Source organism: Amblyomma mixtum, chromosome 3 (genome assembly GCF_055824585.1).
Source record: "Amblyomma mixtum isolate Tamu chromosome 3, ASM5582458v1, whole genome shotgun sequence".
NCBI lineage: Eukaryota > Metazoa > Arthropoda > Arachnida > Ixodida > Ixodidae > Amblyomma > Amblyomma mixtum.
This window is the reverse complement of record NC_143014.1, coordinates 244,141,194-244,168,974: the sequence shown is the minus strand read 5'-3', so window position 1 is coordinate 244,168,974 and position 27,781 is coordinate 244,141,194. Positions and strand designations below refer to the sequence as shown.

The window sequence follows — 27,781 nt, the reverse complement described above, 5'->3', positions numbered from 1 at the left end:
CTCACAGCTGCCCCAGCAGATGGCGACCCATCACAGGACCCTTTGCACGTGCAGAACAATTGCCGACCAGGAGTGCTGATTGCAAATTCTGCACAAGAATGTTAGAGTGGCATGAAATAAAAAAAGTGTTGCCAAATTGTGTTTTGCAATGATGCAATTTGAGCGACCGATACAGCCACCCATGGGGCTTGGGAGACCCAAGTTGCTCTTCCCAAGCACCCTATTGCCACCAATAATTTCACTGCTCCCCTCCCTGCCAGTCTCATAATCTGTTGGGCAGCTTCATAAATCACTGGGAGTCCTCAGGCCATCCCTGGCACAACAGTTAACGCACCACTGCCCTGCAGGTCGCTAGAGGAGAGCAACCTCTCGACTTCTGGTCACGGCTTTTCGCCGAGGTAACCAAGTAACAGTGTTAAAAAGCGGGAGACGAAAGACTATTCTTTCTGTTGGGATAGAGGCTTTCATGCTTTGGTGTTTCATAACAAGACCTTTTGAATTTGTAAATTAGTTACTTAATTAAACAAAATTAAGTTGCATTACATTCAGTTAAGTCACCACAGCTAAACTAACTGGGCAATTAAATCATTGACCTAATTAGCCCTTTTAGTGCATTACTTCTAGCATTCATCAGAAATTTAGTTCAACTGCTGATTTAATTATTATCTGAATTAACTAGCTTACTAGACTCTCTAGAAAGGGCACCGATGTCACCAGATGCGATGGAACCGAAGTTAGACCAAAAACACGACTTAGAAATGGCACAGGCATAAAATAACAAACACGCAGCAATTAACATTATTGGCAGCAATAAGAGGAATGCTTTCGCATTACTGCACCCCAACATACTTGAGTGCACCCTTGGAATTTTTGTTCCAAGGAACAGCAAGAGAAGTTTGGCACCATGCTTTCCAATTCAGCATAAAGCACTGCATTTCCACAAGAAGTAATTGTTTACTGTCAAGCGGTGTTTATTCTAGAAACGCATTGCTGTGGCTGTTGCAAACATCCTCGTATTACCGTGAAACTCGCATCCATTCTGCCGTAAGTAATGAGGTAATGTACCGTCGTCCCATGAGCACAGGATTTTCCTTTCGGGTAAATATTCTTAGAAGGCGCCCCCAACTTTGACTGGCACTCATGCACGACGCCGTTCCTTAATCAACGACGATGTGAGTGCCGCAGCATGCTTGCATTGGGCGTCCACACCGACTTTGCAGGAGCATTTTGCTGCAATTATGTTCCTTGATGCGTCCAACTGCATGCAGGCAGTAATAAGACATGTAAAATCGGTTTTGTGTATTACAACGGTTACCCGAAGGAATGAAGTTGGACTTTTCCAGGTCCACATCATAGCTTGGTGCGTTCAGCTTTGTCTGCAGTATGCACTTAGGGAATATGTGTGTGACCACACCCTGACAGCCGCCGCGGTGGCTCAGCGGTTATGGTGCTCGGCTGCTGACCCGAAAGACGCGGGTTCGATCCCGGCCGCGGCGGCTAGAATTTCTTTGGAGGAGAAATTCTAGAGGCCCGTGTACTGTGCGATGTCAGTGCACGTTAAAGAACCCCAGGTGGTCGAAATTTCCGGAGCCCTCCACTACGGCGTCTCTCATAGCCTTAGTCGCTTTGGGACGTTAAACCCCATAAACTAAACTAAACACCCTGACACTCGCACTGGCCGTACAGATGGCTCGCCTCGTAAAGGCTCTCCCCTGATCGAAAAGACTGCGTGCCATTATTTAAGCTTTGAAAGCTGCACCACAGAACGATGGGTAGAGCCATTCTTGCCCAGCGCAACTGGCTACGCCGCTCACTCCTCATTCCTCTGACGAGTGTTTTGCCACGGGCGGCGCTGTTCCGTTGAGGCAACGCTGGTGCCATACAATGGCCGCCTGGTCCCTATAGGTAGCACGTAAAAGGGGTTTCACACAGCTGCCATCGTCCCTATTTGATCACGTATGATTGGTGGTGGCACCGGTTTGACAAAATGCACACAGAAAGGTGCGACAGTTTTCACCTGTCGCAGCTCCAAAAATATTTCTATTCAATTTTTCTCCAATAAGGCTCCCTGTATTTCCTTGCTACCACCATGTAAAAATCCCGTACACTAATAACTTCACAGCTTTGAACACTTAGGTAAACTCTGCAGACCATCAACCAGGTGCTGTGGTGAGCATGCCTCCTGCTGCACTTCCTCCAGGCATTTAAATATATTAAGACAAAAGCCTTTAATGCCTCATACTGTCCTTAGCAGCTGTGTCTGCAGCCCTGTCCCAGCAGTGTCGACAGTAGCAGCAGCCCTGTCAGATGTGTCACGCTTTTGAAGGGTGTCCACCGAGATATGTGACAGTTACTGCGTAATTTCCTTTCCTCAAGTACAATTTTCATTTTCTTCATTACGGCCCCTCTTTCACTCCCACTTCCTCCCTTCCTGCACTCTTTCTTCTTTCGGTGCGGTTAGGATGTCCCCCAAGATGGCAGAGAATTACTGGGCCATTTCCTTTCCTCAAAAAGCGTTGCATTCTCAAAGGGGAAGGCGTCCCGGTGCGGTTCAGGTGTCCACCGAGATGACAGAGAATTGCTGCATAATTTCGGTTCCTCAAAAAGCATTCGTGCGGAACGGGTGGTGGGGTTCCATGCACTGCCTGGCAGTACTACAACACGCTGTCGCGTTCCACTCCTAAAGGTTAAGCTTAAGTGTCACTAATTAGCAGTTAATTAGTATTTAGTCATTAATCAGTCATTAGCAACTAATTAGTAATTTGCCATTGCTTCGTCATCAATTCTGTGTGACGTCACCAGTGTCACATAGGCAAAGTGATGCAGAAAACGCTTTCACCTCTATGCACTTCAGACAGTCAAAGTGCCCTGAATTTTTTTTCATCATCTCACCAGCCTGACTAAGCCGACTACAGGACAAAAGCCTTTCCCATAGCACTCAAATTAATGCAGTCCTGTGCTAGCTGCAGCCACACTGTCCCTGTTAACCTCGTAATCACATCTGCCCACCTCACTTTCTGCCGCCTTCTGATATGGTTGCTGTCTCTCTGAATCGAGTCAGTTACCCATAACGACTATCAACTATCCTGCCTTCTCATTACATGCCCTGCTCATTATTAATTATTTTTTGCAGACCATTAGAACACAACTTGCTCAGTCTACATTTGCTCCTTACGCCTACAAGAATTTAGACAGCCACTGCTTGTTAATGTCATTAGATGTTTTCAACATTCCAGAGACGTATGCCAGTCTACCAGAGGTCTCCTGCGCATGTAAAGTGGCCCCACCTGGCCGCACGCATGTCACGTCTTGTCTTTTTGTCTAATCGTTTGCATTTGCCTCAACATACGCAGTGTACAAATATACTCTCAGGTGACACAGGCCAGAATGCTATGAACATGAATAAAAGTTTCACAAGACCATCAGGTCCACATTTTTTTTACAAGGTAAAAATAATTTGCGTAAAACAATGTAAACATTTCACAGAAGGAAACATTAAGTATTTCACCAGCTGTAAGAACAAAAATTTATCTTCTAACAAGACAGCCATCATGTACAAGCTGTAGTACCACTGAGTTTCAATTCTCAACCTCTGAAATAATGCACATTTGTCAAAGCACAAACATGGTCTAATTGGTAACAATCGCTGGTGTCTATAAGCATTATGCATCAAAAATTACAAGAAAACCCAGGTTAAGCACTGGACTTAGGTTAATTCCACTTTATATATGCAGGCACTATTACTGAGCCCACCAAAGGAGCAGGTAAGGAGATGCATGGAAGCCTGAAAAACCATTAAGTGGATAACGATTCCTCCCATGCTTCTGTTGCTCGTTGGCAAATTCAGCGATGGCACCTGCACATACAAATACCGCCTTTTGAGTAAACCACGTGTTTAAGCCCACCATTTGCTTTGCATACTGCTCACCTGCTCGTAATGCGCACATATGTACAGAGGTGAGCGGACGTCTAGAGAGCTGTGCTCTGGAGACCCAACGCTCATTCTATAGTCATTCCTAGGGAGCTGGACAACATTTTTGGCACAAAAACCACTACATCCTTAATTTTTTTTTTCTGGGGGGGGGGGGGGGGGGCTCTGCAGAACACAGCGCGAGCGCTCTAGATAAACCTGCTCGTTTGTACACAAGCTAACATAGATTCCTCCGTACGTGTTTGTTAAAAAAAAAAAAAAGAGACCAAGAACACGTGCATCTTTCTCACCTGCACTGGAAGAGAACTGCAGAGTGCTGTGTCTCGCCACGAACCCATGCTCCTGCTCGTGGTGCAGCAACAATTCACGACAGTAGAGAAAAGCATTAGGACAGAGGTCACATGCATAAGTTTTCTCACGAGCTAATGAGCTCGCTCTAGATAAACCGATGACAGCGTGATTTCGCACATGCCTCCTCTGGGATTGCTGAAAAGTGAATTCAGCTTAGCACACGGGGCACCGATACTTATCTCGTGCTGGTGGCTCAGCAGGTGGTGTACTTGGTTCTTCCATTCCAATCAGGCCACGAGGGTGGCAAGGACAATGATCACAGCACTGAAAACAAACTTCAAACAACAACTTAAAACAAAGCACGTGCAACTGCGCAAACTCGCGAGAATAGAGCAACGGAGAATATGCACCAAGTGCAATTAGCGCAACAGCTAGAAAAAAATCCCCGAGCCCCGCAAACGCAATTAACGGCGATGTCCTAACCCACTGTCCTAACGTAGCCGAGGTGAGGTTAGTAGCTTCGAGTAACGATACAACGACGCCAAAACAAGACAATAAAATTACTCTACAGTACACCAATTAACGCAACAGGTAGAAAACTAAAAGAGCAGGCACGCTCAGGGACCGTTGAGCAGGCACGCTGAACAACGTTTAGGGCCCGCACAGCACACCACCGATGACAGCGTGACCGGTTGAAATCTGCGCCTGCGAAATCGAAGTAGTCACGTGATCGGATACAAGTAATACCAACGCGCCAACAAATTCATTTCATATAGAAACAAGAACATAAAAAAAACGTGATTATAAAATGCATAAGTTTTTATAAAATGCATAAGTTTTGTACTGCAGTCGTATCAAGAATCTTTATTTAAACAAACAACACAAACAAATGTTCCTAGGGACGGGGAATCCTAGGGACGGACAGAGCTGGATGCTGCTAGGGACGGAGTGAAGTGGACAGAAAGGGGGACGACTGGCCCGTTGCTCTCCCTAGTAGCTTCCGTTTTCACACCTTCCCAGTCTAGCCACCCTACCAAAGCGTTATTTTCACCCATGGATTGCCTTGGCTTCATTTATTGTTGTCAGAGGCATTTGGGCCGCCGTTTTTGCATCGTTGGCTTGTTTGATGGGCCTCTGTCAACGCCTGGGCGTGTGATTTCGGTGTCGCGCTTCGATTTTAGGCGGTGTGGTAAAGTTTCCAGTGGTCATGCAGGCATTCTGCATCATTCTCACCATGTATATGTGACCTTGGCATTTGCGTGACGCGTTTTGATCGCTTCATTCGTTGTGAAAGGACTCTTGTGTGCTTGCGTTGTTTGGGTGCTCGCGCTTGTGCAGTGCCTTCGAAGACGCTCCAGCTTTCTCCGGAAAATCTTGTTATAATTAATCGACATGAATATGTGCGCCCATTCGTTTCGAGCATTCAACCTGATTTGTGCAGAGGATATGCAAGTTTATAATGTGAATTCATTGCAACGTGGGGCCAGGGTCATAAATACGATCCAGGCACGGTGGTTTTGCAGTCCCCGAGGCATTCGTCATTTGAAGCGAGCAGTGGTTCCGTATGTACAAGGTCGTCCACCCTTAACACGCGAGTGCGTGGCCCCACTCTGGAGGGCCACTGCGTCCGGCACGGCCGCTCATCGCAGCCAAGTGGCGCAGGAGAAGTTGGACCTGGACGTGGTGCTTCACGTCATCTACCACTTCGCTTCGATGCGCGGCCGTGTCCTGCGCAGTGGCTCTCCAGAGTGAGGCCATGCACTAGCGTGTTCGTACTAAGAGTGGACGACCGTGTACATTCTAGACGAAGGGCAGGAGTTTTCAAAACGCACCAGGTGAATATTGCCCACGTGCTAACTAGTGAATTGCGCGGGGATTTTGCAAATGTTGAAGATGCTCTGCCTCGCTCGAAGTTCCCTGGAATCGTTTACCTTGCGACGTTTAATTCGGTCTACATCGGGGGAGACAGCTAGAAACATACCCAGGCGGCTGAAAGAGCATCGCAGTGATGTCGGCTGGAATCGAACAGCTGCTGTGGCAGAACATGCACAATCAGGGCGTGAAATTGCTTGGGAGAATGTGGAAATCTTTGCCATTGAAATAAATTTGTAAGTGTGGCTGCACCTGGAATCCTCTATAATATAGATGATGCTGAAGACAGTCATCAGAACAAAGGGAAACCTTCACCATGCTGCTTTTTCATGACTGGTCCTTCATTTTGAATGAGCAACCTGTTGGGGTTCTGAAATGTCAATCAACGTGTTCGACATGGTCAGTGACCAAAGTTTCATTCTACTATTAAGGCAAAATGGAAACTTCACGACAAAGTGTGCCCTATGCACTGAAGCTAACAGCAGTTGTGCCCTAAGCCCACAATATATTCCACAATTAACGTCAAAAAGGTGGCCAGCTAGTTCGGAATCCTTAATTGTTTTGTACCACTTCTCTCAAGCTGTCTTGCCTGAATCCACACACATTTTGTGTTAGAAAGCATGGGTGGCAGAAAAGACATTCCAGACAATTGGTGTACTGCAGTGGTGTTCTGTGGGAAATCTGTCAGTAGGTCATGCTAGATGGCATGGCAATGGAGTATACCCCCCTTTTAAGGCACATTCATTTACCTATGAGAATGAACGTCTTTTAAGAGATTAAGGTACCGGTTATAATAGCATAGACATGATGGCACATGAACAACTTTCATAACTGGCTTGTCTTGAATTTCTTATTTAATTGCAGTATTGCTTTGCATTGAAGCCATACTAATAATGATTCATTTCTTCCTGTGTACAGAGCTTCAGCCACGAAATAAATTGATTGGTTGCAACTCATTTCCCATGTTTTCATTCCTTGTTTGTGTTCTTAAACTACTCAAACTGATATGCTTTCCTCAATTCTAAGCCAACTTTCTCAATCATAACTCACCTTGTAAGCAATGCATATAAGCAGAAGTAATTCACAAGGCACATTTCACTTGGCCGTAAGTGTCACAAAGAGAGTCAATATCGGTGACTTCGTATTGGTTAGCAGCAAGGAAAACCTTTTTTTCGTTGTAATAAATCTTGCTACTGTGTAGATATTTGTGTATGTTAGTTGCTGTTGAAATGAGGTCCTCGACGTGAGCATGGTCGGCCGCAATTTCATGGCACTTTGTGCACTGCCAACTTCGTGCTTCTGCTAACAAGGTTTGTTGAAGTGCTGTTCAAAGAGCTGGGGTCATGTATTGTTGGGACCAGCTTAGCAAGAACCACTGGAACTTGCAGAAGCACAATGAGTCCTTCAACTGGGGCTATTTGATCTTGCAGTTTAATGATCATTTTAATGTTGGACAGCTGTAATTCAGCTCTTGCTGTCTTACTAATATGAGTGGTAAACACCTTTGACCATGCCCCGAAATCTCAACTTTACAATCCAGAGGTATGGACACATTATACAAAAAGTGTTTCAAATTGTGCTTCTAAGTATTACATGTTTCGAGAAAAATTTTTAACAATTTTGGCATTGGCAGAGCAGCAAAGGCGGGTATTAAATTTGAATCAAAATAGTTATTTTACCACTCATTCTAAAACTGTCTGCAATTCTTGTTAAAATTTGGGAGTGATATTAGGATGGCAAGATGTTTTTAACATTTCAAATGCCCTTTTTTTGACGCCAAATTTGTCACGACAATGTTGATATTTATTTTGCTTTACTATAAATTTTTCTTTCTTTTTACCATTCAGTTTCAACACTACAGACAGTCTTGTTTTCTGTTTTACAACTTCTATTTCTTTACTCCGGTGCACTGATGTTCAGCTTTTCACGAGCACTACAATGAGCCCTATATTTCATCACGTAATTAATGACCACATGTTTAAAGTCTGTGTTCTCGCATGTCATATGTTCATTTTTTCCACACACCAGTAGCGACTGGAACCACTCTTTTGCCTTTGTCACTGCGATCGTCTATAACATCGCCTTCAAGAAAGCTGCAGCTGATTTGTTCTGTTAATAATTTGTTCTGTTCACCCATTTTTCTAAATAATGCCCTTGAGCCTTGAGAGTGAATAAGTAAGGTGATGGAACAAAATATTTTAATGCATAATTTCTTCAAATTCTAATTGAATTTTCTTTTCGTGCAAAGAGGGAGCAGCCACAAAAAGCTACTGCTGTCAGTGGCTTGACAAGGTGACCCAAAAGGTGATGAATGCAGTGTATATACTGAAACACTGAATGAAAAGCATGGGCAAGCCGCCATGGTGGCTTAGTAGTTGTGGTGCTCAGCTGCTGACCTGAAAGATGCGGGCCTGATCCCAGTCTTGTTTGCCTCATTTCAATGAAGGCGTAATGCTAGAGGCCTTTTGTACACATCGCACAGTACAAAAGAACATCGGGTGGTCGAAATTATCCACAGCCCGCCACTACGGCGTCCCTCATAGCCTGAGTCACTTTGTGACGTACGATAAACCGCATAAAACCAAACCATAGACAAGCATGGGCTCATTCTACTTGGTCATAAACTGCACACACATACTATACCTGAATCACACTGCGCTACCAATTAAACCAGAACACAAATTTTTAGCTGAAACTTTGACAAGAAATTCACATTTCTATCACACATTAACAACCTTAAAAAGAAAGCTTCTCAAGCCCTCAATATCTTAAAAGTGCTCTCACGGAAACGGTGGGGGTCCGATAGAGCAAGCCTTTTACAAATATATCGCTCTCTGGTGCGCTCCAAGCTGGACTACGGGTGCATAGTATATGGTTCGGCAAGAGCATCCTACTTAAAAAGATTAGACCCCATTCATAATCTTGGTCTGTGCCTATCATCTGGAGCATACAGAATATCACCAGTAGCCAGCCTTTACGTTGAATCTAATGAGCCTGCTCTTAAGGACCGAAGAATCGCACTTACATGCACATACGTCTTAAAAATTTGTTCTCTTCCGAAACATCTCTGCCATCCAATTGTCACTAAGTGCCCATCTAAAAGGTTATTTATCAACAAACCACATTCTATCAGGCCACTACTACTGCACTTTGAAGATAAATGCAAAGAGTTAGCAGTACTAGAAGATGCCCTACCGAATATTGCACAAAGGAATGAATATTTGCCACCATGGTACAGCCTGCCTTCACTATGTGACTTCACAATGACACATTTAGACAAAAAGCAAATGCCAAATGAGTACATATTACAGGAATTGTTTACACTGCAAGAAAAGCAAATGCCAAATGAGTACTTATCACAGGAATATTACAGGAATCCAATCGTTGTGTGTGCCTTGTCTTTCCTTTGTCCCCGTCTTTTTGGCTGGTTTTTCTTAAGTAAAAGTATGACACCTACATTGAATTTTATACCGATGGCTCAAAAACAGCAAGTCATGTTGGAAGTGCAGTAATCCAAGAAAAAAATAAACAGATAATGCAACTACCAGAATGTGCATCGGTTTTTACTGCTGAGTGTTGTGCCATCTTCGTAGCTGTAGAAAAAATAGTAAGAGAGAACATCAAAAAAGCATCGTTTACACCAATTCCCCGATTATGCTCAAAGCACTGCACTCCAGAAATGCTGCTGAACCCATAATAGGAAACATCATACATAACATAGTTAAAATCACCAAACAAAAACATAACATTAAATTCTGCTGGGTTCCTAGCCATGTTGGAATTGTGGGTAATGAAAAAGCAGATGTATGCACTGCACAAGCCCGGAATGGCCAAATAAAACAAGTGAACATAGCGAGCGCACAGGGATTGATTGAATTTTATCTACAGTAAACTCGGAAATCAGTGGCAGGCTGCATGGGAAGAGCATGTAAACAACAAATTACATTCTGTGAAGCCCATTTTAGGAGAATGGCAATCATGTAGGCATCAAGAACGTTTTACCGAAGTTATTTTATGTTGGCTCCGCATTGGACACACCCACCTCGCGCACAACTTTCTGCTAGCCAAGCAAGACAAACCTCTCTGTGAAATGTGTGGTGCTGAACTCACAGTGAACCACATTTTAATTTCATGTATAAAACTAGAAGAACTAAGAAAGAAATATTTCACAACATTTTACAGGGAAAGCATCCCATTACACCCCATGTTACTTTTAGGTGATCGAGCACTGCTTGACTTCTCATGTATTTTTAGGTTTCTCAAGGAAGCCAGCATTTTAAACAAACTCTGAGTATAAAAAGCTTCACCTTTAACAAAAACTCTAACCTTGTGTTTGGCACATCATAGCCTCAGTTGCTTTTGCGCCAATAAAATCAATATGACTAACTGCACACACATACTCATTACAACATATTGAACAGCAGAACAAAAGCAAGTGGTCAGCTGTCCTATATACGATACAAAAAAGAAGTAGGTGAATGAGCAGCATTATTTAAAGACGTGGGGTGAAGCAACAAATCATCCATTTAATTTACTCAAACAGAAGAAAGTTGATATATGGCACCCACCAAGCTAAAGAATAGACAGGTACTCCAACATAATCACCAGTAAACAAAATATATTAAGAGGAAAACGAGCTTTCAGGCAAGTTTGTTTGACACTTCAGATGTAACTGCAGTGCAAACACCCACACTCAAATTAAGGAACACACGCATGCATGGATGCTGCAGCAGCCGCATGTGTGTCTGAGAGAGAGAGAGAAACAGATTTATTATGATGCAACATGAAGCGCTGTGGATATCTTGTGCCAGGGTCACCAAAGCCATCTGGTCCATATCAGCTTGTCTGATGCTATGGGTAATGCTCTAATTGAAAGACAATGGGGTTCAGCTTAAGTTAAGGACAGCGCAGCGAGCTATGGAAAGAAAAATGGTAGGTGTGACGTTAAGAGATCTGAAGCGGGCGGAGTGGGTGAGGGAACAAACGTGGGTTAATGACATCCTGGTCGCAACCAAGAGGAAGAAGTGGGCTTGGGCAGGACATGTAATGCGAAGGCAAGATAAGCACTGGTCCTTGAGGGTAACGGAGTGGATTCCAAGAGAAGGCAAATAGATAGCAGGGGGCGGCAGAAAGTTAGGTGGGCGGATGAGATAAAGAAGTTTGTGGGGATACGGTAGCCGCAATTGGCAAAGGACAGGGTCAATTGGAGAGACATGGGAGAGGCCTCTGCCCTGCACTGGGTGTAGTCAGGCTGATGATGATGATGATGGGGCAGGAAAAGAGGGAACGTTCCAGATTAGCATAGGGATCATAGCAAATGGGGCATGCAGGGGAAGCTCTGAGACGGTAGGATTCACTGAAGAAAACGAAGTTGGGGGGTGGTGAGAGGTTTGTCAGGAACAGGAAGGCTGCAAAGGAGATCCTCTCATGTTGTTATTTTGTGCCTTAATGCGAATGTGAGTGCTTGTGCTGCAGTTGCATCTGAAGTATTTTAGAAGCATTTCTTAGACATAGAATTGTTTTAATGCATACAAAGCATTATCATCATTGTTACTGTTATTATTAATTAAACAAAAAACTCTACAAAGGAGTCGCAGATTAACCCTCTTCACAAAAGAGATAAGGTCTCTCAATGCACTGATGGTTTGCTGAATAATCCATCATAAAAAGCTGATAATTTCAATCAATATCTTAGGCTTGCAACAAGAATGGCAATAACTCAACATGACACCACTTGCACACTAGCAGAAACTTTCACCTGCTTTAACATACATTCTGAGGCTCTCGAAGGGCGATCTGGCCAGGTTAGTGCACTTTTAGGTGAAATAAGCCCACTTCATTGCTACCATGCTCTTGCAAACATTCTGTTCTTTTTGACTGAACGGTTTCAGGAAAATTCTGCCATATGATTTGATAAGCTTTAAGGCCACTATTAAAGGGAAGGCACAAAATGCATTGAGAACTACTGATCAATTTACCTGTTATTGACTCCATATCAAATACTAGAAAAATTCCTATTTCAATGCATGACAAAATTTTTTAACATTCTCTGTTTTTTTTTTAATCATCAGGAAGGTGATATTACAAGAAGGGGCATTGCATTAATTCTTGACAAATTTGCAGCTGAGCTGTATTCATCATTTGACAAATTGTTTAACTGTGCTTTTTTTCTCAGTGTTCAGAAAATCTTTGATTTGATGAAACATAGGATTTTACCAAGCAAACTGTACCTGCTTGGCTTTTGAGCTCCCTTTTTCGCTATCCTTGAGAATTTTTTGTATAGTCGTTCATTATTAAATTAAATAACCAAACTGAGCCTGGTGGTGAACTGCCAATATATAGAGGCTGGTAAACCGCTGTATTCTATTTCATCTTCCATACTCTTTAAAAAAATTTGATCACTAATGGTTTCAGCTCGATGACTTCAGGTGCTTGGTCTTCCAGTGCATGGACAGCACAGTTTTGCCCACAGATCAAGTACACTTTGAGACAGCAATGCATTATTACAGGAAAACATAAATCATATGCTTAAATTGTTTTCTGACAATGAAATTTCAGTTAACGCAAAAAAAATGATCTTTTTCAGGAATATTTCAAAGGCTAACAAATAGAGTGGTATGTTACTTAATCGTGGTTCTCTCTCCTGCAGCTGTAGTTCAATAGAATATGTGAACTGAATCAAATATCCTAGCATATTCTCTTATACTATAGTGGTAGCTTATTATGGTATGTTTGTGTCACATTACGGAAGATTCTGTGGTTGCTCTTTAATGTGAAATCCTTGGCTCTAGTATCCATGAAAAAAACAACAATATTAGAAATCAGATATGAGGTATTACAATATTTGTTTCAACTCCTTGATGTTTGCCATGTGGGCAATATAGCTCGAAGAATGTTTGAAATGTGTTTTGAATAGCTGTCTTATGTCACCAAGTGTTTGCATTTTCCTGTTTCTAGGTCTTTCCATAGTCTTTTTTTTACAAACAGACATCACCATTTTTTACAAACAGGCATTACTCATCACCATCTCTAGATATGAAACTTTTCAATAAAATCCACTTCCCTTCGAAAGTTGCGGAACCACAAAATTTAGCTAGGTACAGGAAGGCAGCACACTGGCATATATGTGCCTGACAACTTTGGTGGATCACACAAAGAGCTCTTTACTGTACCATCTGTGCACAGCCTAAAGGGCCAGCTGAAGCTGCTGTATTATTCTTCAGTGTTTTGCTGCATTACCACGTGCAGTCTTCTGGCAGTGAAAAAGATGTGCGTGTGTGTGTGCAAGTTAAATGAAAGTGCCTTTTCGAGATGGCATCTTGGGCAAGAACATAAATAAGGTGAGGCTGAAAATGTTTTATCACAGCACAATAGAATCTATGTCATGAATAGCAATTCTACTTGATAGCACACTTCTTGCAAAATATCATTCTCATTATTGACACACTATATGATCACTGTAACATTTCAAAAAGAAAAAAAGTTAATCTGTATTTGTTGTGCCTGTAATAATTGTTTCTTGTAGCTTTTGCTTGTTTTGATTCTTTTGCTTCCGGTAGGAGTAATTGCACAGTTTGCCCCAATTCTCAGGCTGTTTTAATCTTTAATTTAATATTGTGTGAATAGAAGAAAAATAGCAAAGAGGTCTGTTACAGTGTCAGGTATTCATGCCTTTTCAAAAATGTGTGGACAGAATGAGTGCAGTGCATTTTATTTGTTCTGCTCAGTAAATAACCTGATTTGAAACTTTGCAAGCATTGTTCTGAACATATTGAATTATGATTGATTTCTACTGCAGTCTGGGCATTTAAATTCTTCTAGAGGGGCTGTTGGCACTTATTGTACTGTCTGCATCATTTTTTCATTGAGCACAGGTTCATCTGATGGTATGCTCTTCCATGCTTCGCCTTCAATGGGTTAAAATGTGTGCTTTACACAATTTTCTTGCCTCAGCAGCTTTGATACCAACTAAAGTCAAGAGCTTTCAACCTGACATCTTAACAATAAGCAAATTATTTCTACTTCTATTTAATAAGAAAAGTTCAGCTTTCTGATGACCAAGTAACCATACGACCCATATCCCACATTGCAGTTCTAATCCCTACTGTATCTCTCTGCTTGGTGAAAATGCCATCATACCTTTCAATGAAAATTAAGTCTGTCTTGTACTAACATTGCACTTACTTGAAGGAGCTTTAAACCTTTTTTTCTACAGTCATGAAGGCAGTAGCTGATAAGCTATAGTTCAGGTGAAATATAATTTGCTTTCACTGGGCAATTGCCATCTGGATTTACATATGTGCAAGGGGAACATCCTAAACTTAGAATTCGACATAGTTGCAGCTGATATGAACTAATATCACCCAGTCTCAACCAGAAATCTGTTGGCCACAGTTTCAAATTAAGAATCTGTTATAGCGGGACAATCTTTAGGGCCAAGCAACCCTGAGCTACCATGTGTCACGTTACAGTGGCTAGAATTGGGAAGTGTGACGACCGCGCCCGTTCGCGCGTGGCGCCTTGAGAGGAAACCACCAGATGGCGCTGACGCTCGTTCACACGTCAGCTCCAGCAGCCGCCGCCGCAGCCGCCAGCCCTGCATGCGCAGTCTAAAACGCGATAACGCTAAAAGAATGCTTCGTAACATATATTTTCTTTGGAACATGGCGGGAAACAGCAATAGAGTAGTCACGCTAACCCACTGGCAATTCCAAGGTGCGAAGTTAATCCAACTGAGCGCGCTTTGAAGGTTGGCGGAAGCTTGCTTTGCCCGATTTTCTCCCGCTCACGCGTTACAGAACGCAAAACAGAAAATTCCTCGGTGTTCTCTGAAGTAAGCATTTTATTTATTGAGCGCTTATCAGAAATACAAGTTAACTTTGAAAAGTTTCTCACAAACAGTTCAAAATACAATTCTCTGGCTTCGATGCTCGCTAAGTGACGCGCCTAAGCTTCAAGTGCTTTTTCTTTTCACGAGAAGACGCTCTCTCCTTGTTGAGGGCTTTCGTGTAGAAGTGCAGACGAGTGACTAGAAAGAACTTTTTGATCTGGTTGATAAGGCTGGGGCCGTGTTGTGCACAGCCCAGTGTGACATTGTTGTTTTGGAGGCAGGAAACGAGCTCGTCCAAGCTGTCACTGCGGAGCTCGTTATAACTGAACCACATCGTAAAAGTGGTCTCGAGGGCATCGACAAATGCGAATAGCTCTTCCGAAGGGTAAATGAGGCCCCCATTGTCACAGAACTTGGTGAACATGGCCAGCTGTTCATTGGCGTCATCAGCGGAAACAAGCAGCTTATCACTGCATTCCTTGCACCCAGTTTTCAGAATTGTCTTGCGGGCAACATACCCTGCCATGAAAAATACCAGCCGTGAGTCGCTCATCTTCTCAGGGTACTCATGGTCAGAAAGCTTTAAGGACTTCTTTACAATCTGAGAAGCTTCTTCAATCTTCCCACCTTCCAGCAATGCATCCAGTTCTTGATTTGAATCTTCACTACTAAGGAGAAACTTCAGATCTCCCCCTTCACAGTTTCCGCTGCTCGGCGCTTTAACCAAATCGTAGAAACTTAGACAGTTCACGGTGAGCAAGAACTGCGCAGCAGTGGGATGGTCGTTGCAGCCAGAAAATTGTCTTATTATTCCAAACAATTTATCTAGGCAGTCTTGGCTCAGTCGGCACGTCAGCAGGTACTTAAAGCCAAGTTTCTCATGAAGATACCTCATTAGATCAAGCGTACCTTGAAGGGTGACTCTTAGCTAGCCCCTCGGCAGTGCTTGCTGAAAGGAATCCTGCTGGTGAAGTTTTTGCATGAACCTCCCACCTGTTTAGATAGTTTAGTACATCCTTGATGTGCTTCTCAGCTGTAGAGTCGGGTTTTAATCCTTCAGATGGTATGCGTGCTGTCATGGCCTTTATAAGCTTCCACATCAGCAAAACAAAGGCTTCCGTTGGTGCGGGATCACCCCATTGCTCCTTAATTTGCTTCTGGTAGAAGAACAGGCCACGAAGCACTTGCGGACTGAAAAGATGAAAAGCAAAGTTCACTTTCATCTTCTCAAAGTTGTTCGGGTTCACGTGAGCAGCAGTGATTTTTGGCATCACTTTGAGAGTAAGCGCACACTTATCCTCGTTGTGTGCTGCTCTGATATGTTCAATATATACGGAACCTTCAGGTGTTTTATACCTTGCTTTGAGAAGGCCGTTTCGAACGCATTTTACCAAATGCGAAAAAGAAACGAGCGCGACTTCCGACAGCGGTCAGCGGCGGACGGCGTGCAGAAGAGACGGCGCGACTCGGATCGGCCAACGTATAAGCGACAGCGCGCGCCCCCTCGCGGCTCCTCTCCGAAGGCTTCAACGCGCCCCGTAGGCGCTGCATGCCGCTCATCACACTTCCCAATTCTAGCCACTGTAGTCACGTGTTGGCGGCTTTCCCGCCAGTCTGTACCCTGCTACCAGCAATAAAGGACGTAACATATAATTGGCGACGAGGTAAAAATGGCAACTGCGCTGGGCACGATTGGGGAATTCGTTCCAACAGAGGCGACGTCTTGGCCCTTGTATTTGGAGCGCCTCGAATTTTTCTTTCAAGCAAACGACATCGACGGTAACGAGAAGAAGCGAGCAACGCTCTGCAGCGTTTGCGGCCCAGCAACGTATGCCATCGTTCGCTCCCTTTGTTCTCCGGATGCGCCGTCGGCCGTGGCCTACGATGAGATCGTCAGGCGTCTCTCAAACCACTTCTCGCCGCGACCGTCGGTGACAGTACAGCGTTTCAAGTTTGGCACACGTCAACAGCAGCCCGGTGAGTCAATTGCCGACTACATCGCAGAATTGCGACGTCTCTCGGAACACTGCGATTTCGGTGCGTCGCTCGATGACATGTTGCGCGACCGGCTAGTGTGCGGGGTGCGAAGCGAGACCCTTCAGCGTCGGTTGCTGGCGGAGCCGGAGCTTACGTTTGCTACAGCTCGGGAGAAAGCCATTGCAATGGAATCTGCGCAGCGACAGACCGAGCAAATTCGCGGCAGTGCCGCATCGTGTGAAGTTGGCAGCGTGAGCGGGCAGCGTTTCGACCCGTGTGTTGCGAAGGTCTCTGCGCCAGTGACAGCCAAGGAGGGTACCCATAAGCAGGCTGGTTCGCCTGGAAGCACAAGCGTATGTTTCCGCTGCAAGGGTGCGCATTCGCCAAGCAGTTGCCCATTCATGAATATGCAGTGCCACTTCTGCAAGCAACGAGGGCACATAGTGAGAGCATGCAGGAGGAAGGCGGCAGCTCGCGCTTCGGCTGAACCCAACTCTCAGAACAAAAAACGGGCCAGTGGAGGCCGTCACAAGAATGCTGCGTCGGACGTTTACGACGTGTTCGTGCTGTCTGGTGAAGAGCCAGCCGTGAGAGTGGAAGTGCGCGTCAACGGAAGTCCCCTAGAGATGGAGGTGGACTCTGGTGCAGTGTGTTCAGTCATCAACGATCGGACTATGCAGAAGCTGCGAATATCGAAAAGGGCGTTGCGCCCAAGTACTCTTCATCTCCGAGCTTACAATAACAAGGAACTACGAGTGTTGGGTGAACTGACCGTGAAGGTGGAATTCAAGGGGCAGGAACATCGCCTGCGATTGGTGGTGGTTAAGGGTGCTAGTATCGGACTTCTCGGTCGGGACTGGTTCAAGTCTTTGGGAATAAGTCTGAGTGGTGTTCACAGTGTGTACGAGCCGAGTCGAACTGGCAGTAGGGGAACAACAGCCTTGCTCAAGAAGTATTCTTCAGTCTTTGAGCCTGGACTTGGGACAAGTAAAGGGCCTCCTGTACGCATAGAGGTGAACCCGGCAGCTCCGCCGCGATTTCTGAAGCCACGACAAGTACCGTTTGCATTGAGACCGAAGGTGGACGAAGCACTGGACAAGTTGGTGAGCCAAGGCATTTTCCAGCCTGTGCGGCACTCGAAGTGGGCAACACCTGTCGTTCCAGTTGTCAAAAAAGATGGATCGATAAGGATCTGTGGGGACTACAAGAGCACAGTCAATCGTGTAGTGCAGTGGGAGACGTATCCCCTGCCGACACCGGAGCAGCTGTTTGCCAGGCTGGCAGGTTGCTCGAAGTTTTCAAGGCTAGACCTCGGACAGGCGTATCAACAGAAGACTGTTGATGAAGAAACAGCTGACTTGTTGACGGTTACAACACATCGGGGACTGTTCCGCGTAACCCGTCTTCAATTTGGCGTGGCAGTGGCAGTGGCTATCTTTCAGAGGTACATGGAAGAACTGTTGCATGGAATTGATGGTGTTCTTGTGTTCTTGGATGACATCTTGATCGGTGGAAAGGATGAGGTGCAGCACAATGCTCGTTTACAAGAAGTGCTCAAAAGAATTCATGAAGACGGTCTGCGACTAAAGTTTGACAAATGTCAATTTGGTGTTGAGGAAGTGTGTTACTTGGGATTCCGTGTGAACTCTGCAGGTGTGCAGCCGACAGAAGACAAGGTGCGTGCTATTCACAAGGCCCCAGAGCCGACATGCAAAAAGGAACTTCAAGCCTTTTTAGGAGCTCTGAACTTTTACAACAAGTTTCTTAAAGGAGCAGCTCATGCCTTGGAGCCACTGTACCGGCTGTTGGACAAGGGTCGCGAGTGGCGTTGGATGGAAGCTGAGGCGGAAGCATTTCGCCAGGCGAAAGATCTGCTACAGTCATCACATGTTCTGGTGCACTATGATGTCAACAAACCCCTAGTGCTGGCCTGTGACGCATCCCCGTACGGACTGGGTGCTGTGTTGAGTCATGTGTGCGAAGATGGCAGCGAGAGACCGGTTGCATATGCGTCGAGAACTATGAGTGCGGCAGAACGGAATTATGCCCAGACAGACCGAGAAGCGCTCGCCATCGGCTTTGGCATAAAGAAGTATCATCAGTTTCTATATGGGAGACATTTCAAAATTGTGACAGACCACAAACCCCTCTTAGGACTGTTGCACCATGCCAAGCCCATTCCCCAGGTGCTATCACCACGGATGCTGCGTTGGACCCTCATGTTATCGGCTTATGACTATGAAATTGAGTATCGACCAGCGGAGAAGCTTTCCAATGCTGATGCATTCAGTCGTTTACCACTGAGAGCCAGTAGGGCAGAGGAAGAGGAGCAGCGTCTTGGGGAAGTAGGGATGCTGGAAATGGCGCCGGAAGTAGCATGGAACTCTAGGAAGGTGGCAAGATTCACGTCAAGGGATAAGCTGTTGGCTAGAGTCTGCAATTGGGTGCAGCATGGGTGGCCAGAGGGTAAGCTGCCAGAAGAGTTTGCAGCGTTTGTGAGCCGCAAGCATGAACTGTCGGTGTACCAAGGTTGTTTGCTGTGGGGCAGTCGTGTGGTCATTCCAGAGCCAGCTCGACCGTATGTCATGGACATTCTTCACACAGCTCATCCAGGAATTGTCAAGATGAAGGGGCTTGCCAGAGGAGCCGTGTGGTGGCCAGGAATCGACAGAGATGTTGAGCAGAAAGTGAGAGACTGTGCACGTTGTCAGGAATCCAGGTCTGCGCCAGCAGCTGCAAAGATTCACCCTTGGGAATTCACCAAGCGTCCTTGGACAAGACTACACATCGATTTTGCTGGGCCCTTCCAAGGCAAAGTTTTCCTCATTGTGGTGGACTCTCACTCAAAGTGGTTGGAAGTGTGCCGGATGAATTCCATGTCGACAGCTACAGTTTGTGCGAAGCTTCGTTTCCTTTTTGCTACCCATGGCATTCCAGAAACTGTTGTTTCTGATAATGGCACTGCCTTTTGTTCGGAGGAGTTCAGAGACTTCATGTGCCGGAATCAAATCCGACATGTGACCGTTGCCCCATATCACCCTTCTTCGAATGGTCAAGCAGAACGCATGGTGCGCGAAACCAAGGGAGTACTCAAGCGAATGGTTGGAGGCGATATCGACACACGTCTGGCTAGGTTTTTAATGACCCAGCATATCCTGCCTCATGCTACAACAGGCAAGAGCCCGGCCGAATTGCTAATGGGCAGGAAACTTTCAACTGTGTTAGAGCGTCTGCATCCTGACCTGCAGTCCAGTGTGCAGCAGAAACAAGAGCAGGTGATGCAGCGCCGTAGCCAGGCAGTGCGACTGTTTGATGTGGGGGATCGAGTGTTTGTGCGCAACTATCTCTATGGGCCCAAGTGGTTGCCGGGCATTGTCGATGCTGTCACAGGACCAGTGTCGTACTTGGTCGTCACCAAGGACGGTCGTCGATGGAGACGTCATGTTGACCAACTCAGAAGTCGTTCTGCCAGCTACGCATTGGACAGTTTCGCTTCTGGGATGTGTGAAGAGGAGGAACCGCTGGTTGCTTCCCCGGCAGGGTGTTCCGGGCTTGGCATTCCTTCAAGCCTAGAGGACCCTGGAAGACGGGACCAAGGAGAAAGACTGGAGGAGGCTGCAGCGCCCAGTACCGAATCTGCTTCCTGTGGTGAGGACCGTGAAGCGAGTGCTTCCCTTCAAGTCCAGCGACCACAGCGCCAACGCAGCCGCCCTGCGTATCTGAAGGACTTCGTGACGTAGGGGGGAGGAGTGTTATAGCGGGACAATCTTTAGGGCCAAGCAACCCTGAGCTACCATGTGTCACGTGTTGGCGGCTTTCCCGCCAGTCTGTACCCTGCTACCAGCAATAAAGGACGTAACAGAATCATAGCTGTTTGCTAATACAGAGAATTCCGTTTTTATGTGCGGGAATTTAAAAAATTCCTGTGAGCAAACTACTGGCCTCATCGAGAGCAAACTTCGCTCACGGGGTAGCATATTATGGTCTACGTTATTTGAGATGTAATTAAACGTCGGTACTTGCCTGCATTTCCTGAAATCAAGAAGAAACTGCTGTCCACTGCGAGTAAAGCTGTCGCAGACGAGAGCTATACGCGAGCCGAGCAGCTGGTTTGACAGGGCGCGCCATCTGCCGGAAGACGAGGCAAACGACGTCCCGGCTTGTCTGCTCGCCGAATGTCGCCTTCCGGCAGATGGCGCGCCCTGTCAAACCAGCTGCTCGGCTCGCGTATAGCTCTCGTCTGCGACAGCTTTACTCGCAGTTGACAGCAGTTTCTTCTTAATTTCAGGAAATGCAGGCAAGTACCGACGTTTAATTACATCTCAAATAACGTAGACCATAATATGCTACCCCGTGAGCGAAGTTTGCTCTCGATTAGGCCAGTAGTTTGCTCACAGGAATTTTTTAAATTCCCGCACATAAAAACGGAATTCTCTGTATATGATGCCACACCTTCTCTAGCAAAGCAGCTTCACTGTTCAAGCTGGAACCAAGTGAAACTGTGTAATCAAAACTGAGGTGTGCCTGAAATATCATTGCAAATAGTTCTAGTTAATGACATAATAAAAGCCAAATGTTTGTCCTGGACCAATAGCAGGTCAACTTCACAAGCATGGCAGATTTCGAGTGGTCACCAGCTATGAAAACCACAGGGTTGTGTGTGATCTCAGCAGGGGTCAGTTGGGATTTGTGAGACTAAACTGTCTACATTTTCAGTTGATACCAGTCAAAAGCCTGCAGGTATTTTAAGGCTTCTGCTGTAATCTTTCTGTGCATGGTATGTCCCAGCTGGGATTAGTTCTTTTATAAGGAATTAACAGCTCTTAAAGGGATCTGCTTTTACACTGGCTAAGCTTGAAAAACAGTAGTAGGGAATAAAGTGTGTATACACTTTAGTGACCGCAGTGGGAACTGCTCGAGGAAAGAGCTGGGTATGCATTCGTAGGCGTGGCTGCGAGTGCTCCTGGCCTATGCAGTTTCGCCCATTTGGGCACCCCAAACTCGGTGCACTGCAGCCGCGATGAGAATCACAATTTGAGAAATCTCAAAAGTGATGCGGATATTACGGTCAGCTATAATCAACCTCTCAATAAATGAGGTGCATTACTGTAACTGGTAAAAAGTTAAATATTATATATTAATTTACAAGCCTGCGGGTTAAATAAATATCTTAGCTGTATTTAATCTATTTAAAAAATTGCCACATCTTCAGTGAAACACTCTGTAGGCCATCACTTTTGGACTAATTATAGCTTGTAGAGTACTTTCTCGAAGATAAATTAGGATTGGCATATATACTTTGCAATTGAAAACTCTCACATTCACCAGCTGAATTAATTTTATTTTATTTTTTTTGTTTCTGGTATACACGCTTTTCTTATTTTCTTCTTCAGTGACTACTACAAATTTCACATTGCAGTAAAAACCAGTTCAGCTGCAAATGTCGGTGCACATACTACGACACATTTCGCCAGTGATCAACCTGTGCCAGCTCGCCCCGTTACCCCTGCTTCTGGCCGAAAACCTCAACTGCAGCAATGAAATCAGCATTCTTGAATTCTTGAATATGCATGACATTTATGGTCATGTTGTCCAGGTGGTGATGTACGTGATTTGTGTGCATCTGGGAGAGACAATATGAAGTTAAATTTTTGGGCTACATATATGCCTGTACGACCTAAAGTGAGAGTTGAGAGTGCACTCAAGTGTCCACATATAGTTGTTAAATGCACCAGAGCATAGATGCAACAAAACACATTGCTGCAGAGTTTTTCATAGGGCCATAAAAAAAAAAGTAACAGCCAGGAAACGTAGCAGATGAATGTTTAGCGTGAAAAAAAAATTGTACACCGTTGCCTGCAGTTTTTTTTATTATTATGACGTGTGCGCCATATTCTTCTCTGGAATTAGCAAGGCTGTGGGTTCTCACGATCGTTCTGCATGAGCAAAGAAAACCAAACAACACAAGTGATGAGTGTGCTATTTTTTCCATGATGCTATGCCAACTATATATACAGCTCAAATGTCGATTCCGTTTCTGAGCAGCTGTCTGTGGAAGGGTTTTAGCAGGTAAGAAGGAGCAGCCTAGAGCGTGCGAAGCTGTGGTACGCGTGCTCCTCTTCGCTGTTATAGCGGTGGCCACATTAATCCCATAGGATCATCGCCTATTGGAATCTCGAAATTGTGTATCTTAAAGTGCAGGTGACAAGAATAAAGCGGATGACAAAAACAAAACCGTCGGAGCCAACGCGTGCAACCGCATCTCGTAGAGTGCTGCTTGTGCCGTCTGCCGCGGCATAGTTTCGTTTTCGCGCGTTAGGGTCGTTCGCGCTGGCATCACAGCGGCGATGTAACTGTGCCAACAGCCGCACCAAAAATCACCTATTCTGTAAGCGTGCTCGCTTTGGCGTGGGGGCTTCCCGCCAGAAGTTGCCTAACACAGCGGCGGACAAGCACCGATAGAGTGTATAGTTTCGCTTTTTCTACCCGGCCGGCACTGACATTGCACACGCATTGAACAAATGCCGGAACGGTGTAAACTATCACCGCGAGGCGACTTCCGCGGCATGCGATGCGGAAATGATGCAACAATTGCATTATGTAACAGATACAGGCGATCGAGTTTCAATTACGTATACATGGGCTTCGATCTATGGCAGCTGGACTGGCTCATAAAAACGAGGTAAAACGCAGCAACCGCGAACGTAACAGTGGGGTTCTACTCGAGGTTTGTTTTGCAGAAAAAAAAATCAATCCTTCCACTTTTGATTGTGATGATAGAAGCGCCAGCTGCGGAACAACATATAACGCGTGCTTCCATCTCGTATCGATATCACCGTTTAGCTGTACCGCATGCAGGCACCACGATCAGTGCTTTTAGTGGCAAAACCTATTGTGCACGACCCTTCCTCAAACACACGCACTCACGGTGAACTCTCGTTGTTTCGTGCTCGCTTTCTTAGCTCAAACTTTTGGTCAAATTCTATTCGAACTGAGGGTGCCAAGAGTGGACACGTGTGTGCGGCACAGTGGTTTTGTAGCCGCGTGCTCTCTTTGAGCAGTCTTATATTTATGTTTGTTGCGAGTAAACTTTTGAGATTTGCGCCAAGACTTTTGAAGATGAAGACAAGGACCATCACGTTTAGAGCCACATTGTGCGCGCGACACGAAAAGGATATATATCGTTGCAACACCAAGCACCAATGGTCGGGCATACCTCGACGTCTAATACTTCAAACTGTTAAGGGTCTGAAAATTTGTTCAAATCATGCCGATTTGAAATTAAGGGTAAGGGGACCGAAAATAGTTCTTGACACAGAGTTCGAAATAAAGAGAGCCCGACCAGAGGGTTTAATTCATTCACATTATGCGACCGCTCATCAGCACTGGCAGCATTAGCGGCGCCTCATGCGATGCCACTCGATCGGCCTCGCATGTTCTAAAATAAACTGGCCCCACGTCGTGACAGGAGCTCAGGGGGAAAAAAAAGAACTGCAGTGAAGCAGCCGCAAAGACCACAACCCACACCAAGCAACGCGCGCATAGTGCATGTAATGGCCTTTCATAGGCTATCGGTCCGGGGGCTGTCGAAAGCACGATGGCCGCGTGCAGCACGCTGCATTGCCATGCTTCATCATCGGTCAGGACAGGTAAACTGTACGGCCGTTGAATAAGCGTGTACTACCGGCAGTTTTGTCGCAATGAAACACGAGATTTTGACGGGACCGAAGTACCTTTTCGTAAATACCGCAGATTTGAATGAAGCGATTTCCGTGTGTGTACAGTACACACCGTACATACCTCTCGGGCAATAATGGCCCTTAGTAGCTGAGAAAGGCTAGAGCAAAAAAAAAAATTAAATCTGACATTAACAAGTGATGCGAATTCAATCAGCCACTGTTCTGTTTGAGGAAAGATAGGTCAAAAACGGTAATAGAAGACTGTAAATCGAATTTACCAAATATCATTCTAATCATTTAGGGCCTTTTATTAACATGTGACGACCAACATTACCCAGTTTGTGCACCCAAAGCATCTGCATGAAAACAATTCCTGCTCAAAAAGTGCCTTCAAAAGAAATATAGTTTGCAAGAGACTGAAGCTACCGTATAGAAATTGGCAGATGTCTTGAACCTTAAAACAATGGATGAACTAGCCACGTGATGTTTTCCATGTCATGTTGCATGGCATGAATTAACATGGAAGAGTTTTCTTTATGCTCTGTCAGAGTGCAGTTTAGGGAGATACCAATTTCACTAACTACCAGCGAGAGCCAAGCGCTACAGAATCTGCCTCATTTGCAGTAGGTCTCTTCGATTTGGCAGCACCAGCTGCACCAGTTCAAGGGGTGCAGCACCGTTGTCCTCGTTTTTCCGGTGCCGCGCGCGCCCCCTGCACTTTCCTCCTCGTTTTGCCAAGGTGCAGGCCTAGTTCTGCACGAGTTATTCGCTGCCTTGCACTCGGTCAGAAGGTAGTGCAGCATGGCGCGCCTGCACTTGCGCCTTCGTTTTGCCAGTGGCTGGTGCGCGCTAGTGTACGGGCTGTATCTGCACTTGTTGAACTGGCGCTGCATGCTCACGTGACTGCTTGGTGCCGCTGCAGAACTAGTACAGCCAGTGCAAGCCAAATCGAAGAGACCTAGTGGGTTGGAACCCCAGTAGTGCTAGGACGGTTGCCTAGCCTTATTGAAATACCTACAAAGACCATCCAGTTAAAAGCACCCAGATTACAATATTCAGCAAGAGCTTTCCTAGCACTGTCAGTGCTGAATGAGGTGGAGGTATAGGCAGAAGCATCCGACATCAAGGGATGGTGCTATCAGAAAAGGTGTACCTACCTGTAAAAAAAGTTGAAATTCGTCCCTCCTATGCATTGAAAGTACACGTGCAGCACCCACAAACATTCATTACCTGATCTACATTTTCACTGGGCTTCAGTACCCATTTAGCAGTAGTCTCAGAGCAGCTTGCCAGTGAAATTTCTTTTCCTCATTAACTTTGTGCAGCATTTTCTGCTGCAGGGGCATAAACAGAAAGGCAATATGCGGCTCTGCAGAGGAAACAATGTGGAGGCTGGGTATGGTCTCAACCGACTGTTTTGTAACATGATTTTTCTATAGGGCCAACCAAGTTGTTAGTAACCTATTCATATGCTTCATTAATCACCGACAAGGCACGTTGGTAGGAATACTTTATTTGGCACAGCAGTTCTGGCAGCAATGGGTATATTGTCATTCTGCTTGTAGGCCAAGGTGCAGACTTGTGAGCACGTTCTTGAGCCAGTAGCCTGGAACGATGGATAGGTGCCTTGGACCAGAGAATGCTGCGTCATGCAAGGTCGGTTGCTGCAGTCCTTCCCCTAGTGTCAGCCATATGCAGGGTTGGATGCCATGAAAAGAGAAAACAAAAGTGGGCAAGCTCAGAAAAGTAAAATGCAACTAATAAACCACTAAGAGAAACCACACACACAAAAAAAAAAGGAATGCATGCAAGAGAGAAAAAAGATAAGGGCATCTCCCAACTGTGTTCAGGAAAGTAAAAACAGCGCTAAATTCTACACAAACCACACAGAAAGACGGACAGGACGGACGCTGCCGTCTTTCTGTGTGCCGTCCTGTCTGTCTTTCTGTGTGGTTTGTGTAGAATTTAGCACTGTTTTTACTTTCCTGAACACAATGTCACACCAACTAGCCCAGCAAAAGGTACTGTTAAACATCTCCCAACCGACTATCGCAGCAGCCTACGCACTCCTGTAGTGGCCTTGTGCATGGACATTTGAAAGATCCTAAAAAAAGGATAAAAGCAACATTGTTGAAGATGTGCTGGAAGAACCACACTCAAAAAGAAGTGTGCACAGAGCTCAAGAGAGAATGAAAATAGTCAAGACAAACAACGAAAGGGTTTCACTGGGTCAGACCAGTACTCATTAAGAGAATGAAATTATCAGGTTCCAAGCCTTGGCAGTTAAGCTTGGCCAGCCCACAACACTGCCGCATTTCCTTTTGTGGCTTCCGACGCTGGCACCACGGTGGAAGAAAGAGACTAGGTGTCTGAACACGGCTGCCGCGCCGGCGACTTTTTTGCTCGTAGTTTACGCCTCTCTCGGCAGATGGCGTGGATCGTTGGGGGGTGAACTGTAGCACCCGATGCGGCGCGCGGACCTCCACAAACATTCACACGCATGTAAGAATGACAAGTAAATTGCCCGATATATGTCTGTATACTATATTAAACGTCCGGCAAGCCTTTAGAAGCAAGCTTAGGTATATGCTCATGATTATTTCAGCTTAGAACTGCTATTCATACCTAAGCGTGCTTTGATACTCGTAAACGTCCAATATATCGACCACAGTGGAATCGCCCGCGTGTTTACTAGAGCTCAGCTTGTACAAACGCAAAACAATCTGGCTTGTGCAGAATGCAGAATTCTTAAAAAGAAATTTTCAAATACGCGCTATTAAGATGTCAATAAATCCTAGTCACGCATGTCAAATATGCTAGCTTCCGATAACGGAAGGTGATCGTTGGTTCCCGCTTGGTTTTGTGTCGGGCATTATTGCTCACGTAGATGCTGGCTTTCCAATTCCATATCTGCGCGAAAATAGTGGCCCAACGCAAACTGCGGGCTGCCGCGTGTTCCTGAAATGCACTGTCTCCACCTCTGCTTTGCCGCCACAAGCGTACAGGCATGCGAAGTAAAGTTTGAAGGCCGTGCTCTCGAAATGTCTCATAAAACAACCGGCTAAGACGGATTTTATTTTTCAGATTCATGCAGACGTCGCCAGCACAATATCACATCGGCGGCCGAATTTCGATGAAGGCGAAATTCTAGAGGCCCGTGTACTGTGCGATGCCAGTGCACGTTAAAGAACCACAGGTGGT

General features: G+C 45.4%; 1 protein-coding gene and 1 long non-coding RNA gene across 6 annotated transcripts in view; one reads left to right on the top strand and one right to left on the bottom strand.

Annotated features, from left to right (window-relative positions):
• LOC149354210 (uncharacterized) overlaps nt 1-27,781 on the top strand; it is a 55,035-nt gene that overhangs the window by 7,575 nt on the left and 19,679 nt on the right. For 2 of the 5 annotated variants that reach the window (XR_016291231.1, XR_016291228.1), the window contains one exon: nt 8-4,047. The exons of the other annotated variants lie outside the window; for them this stretch is intronic. The gene's annotated coding sequence lies outside the window, so the exon portion shown is untranslated. Of the gene's footprint in view, nt 1-7; nt 4,048-27,781 lie in introns of those variants that run through there. 5 annotated transcript variants of the gene reach the window in all.
• LOC149354209 (uncharacterized) overlaps nt 26,074-27,781 on the bottom strand; it is an 84,726-nt gene continuing 83,018 nt past the window's right edge. The window contains exon 6 of the long non-coding RNA XR_016291233.1: nt 26,074-26,258. This is a non-coding gene — a long non-coding RNA (uncharacterized LOC149354209). The remainder of the gene's footprint in view (nt 26,259-27,781) is intronic.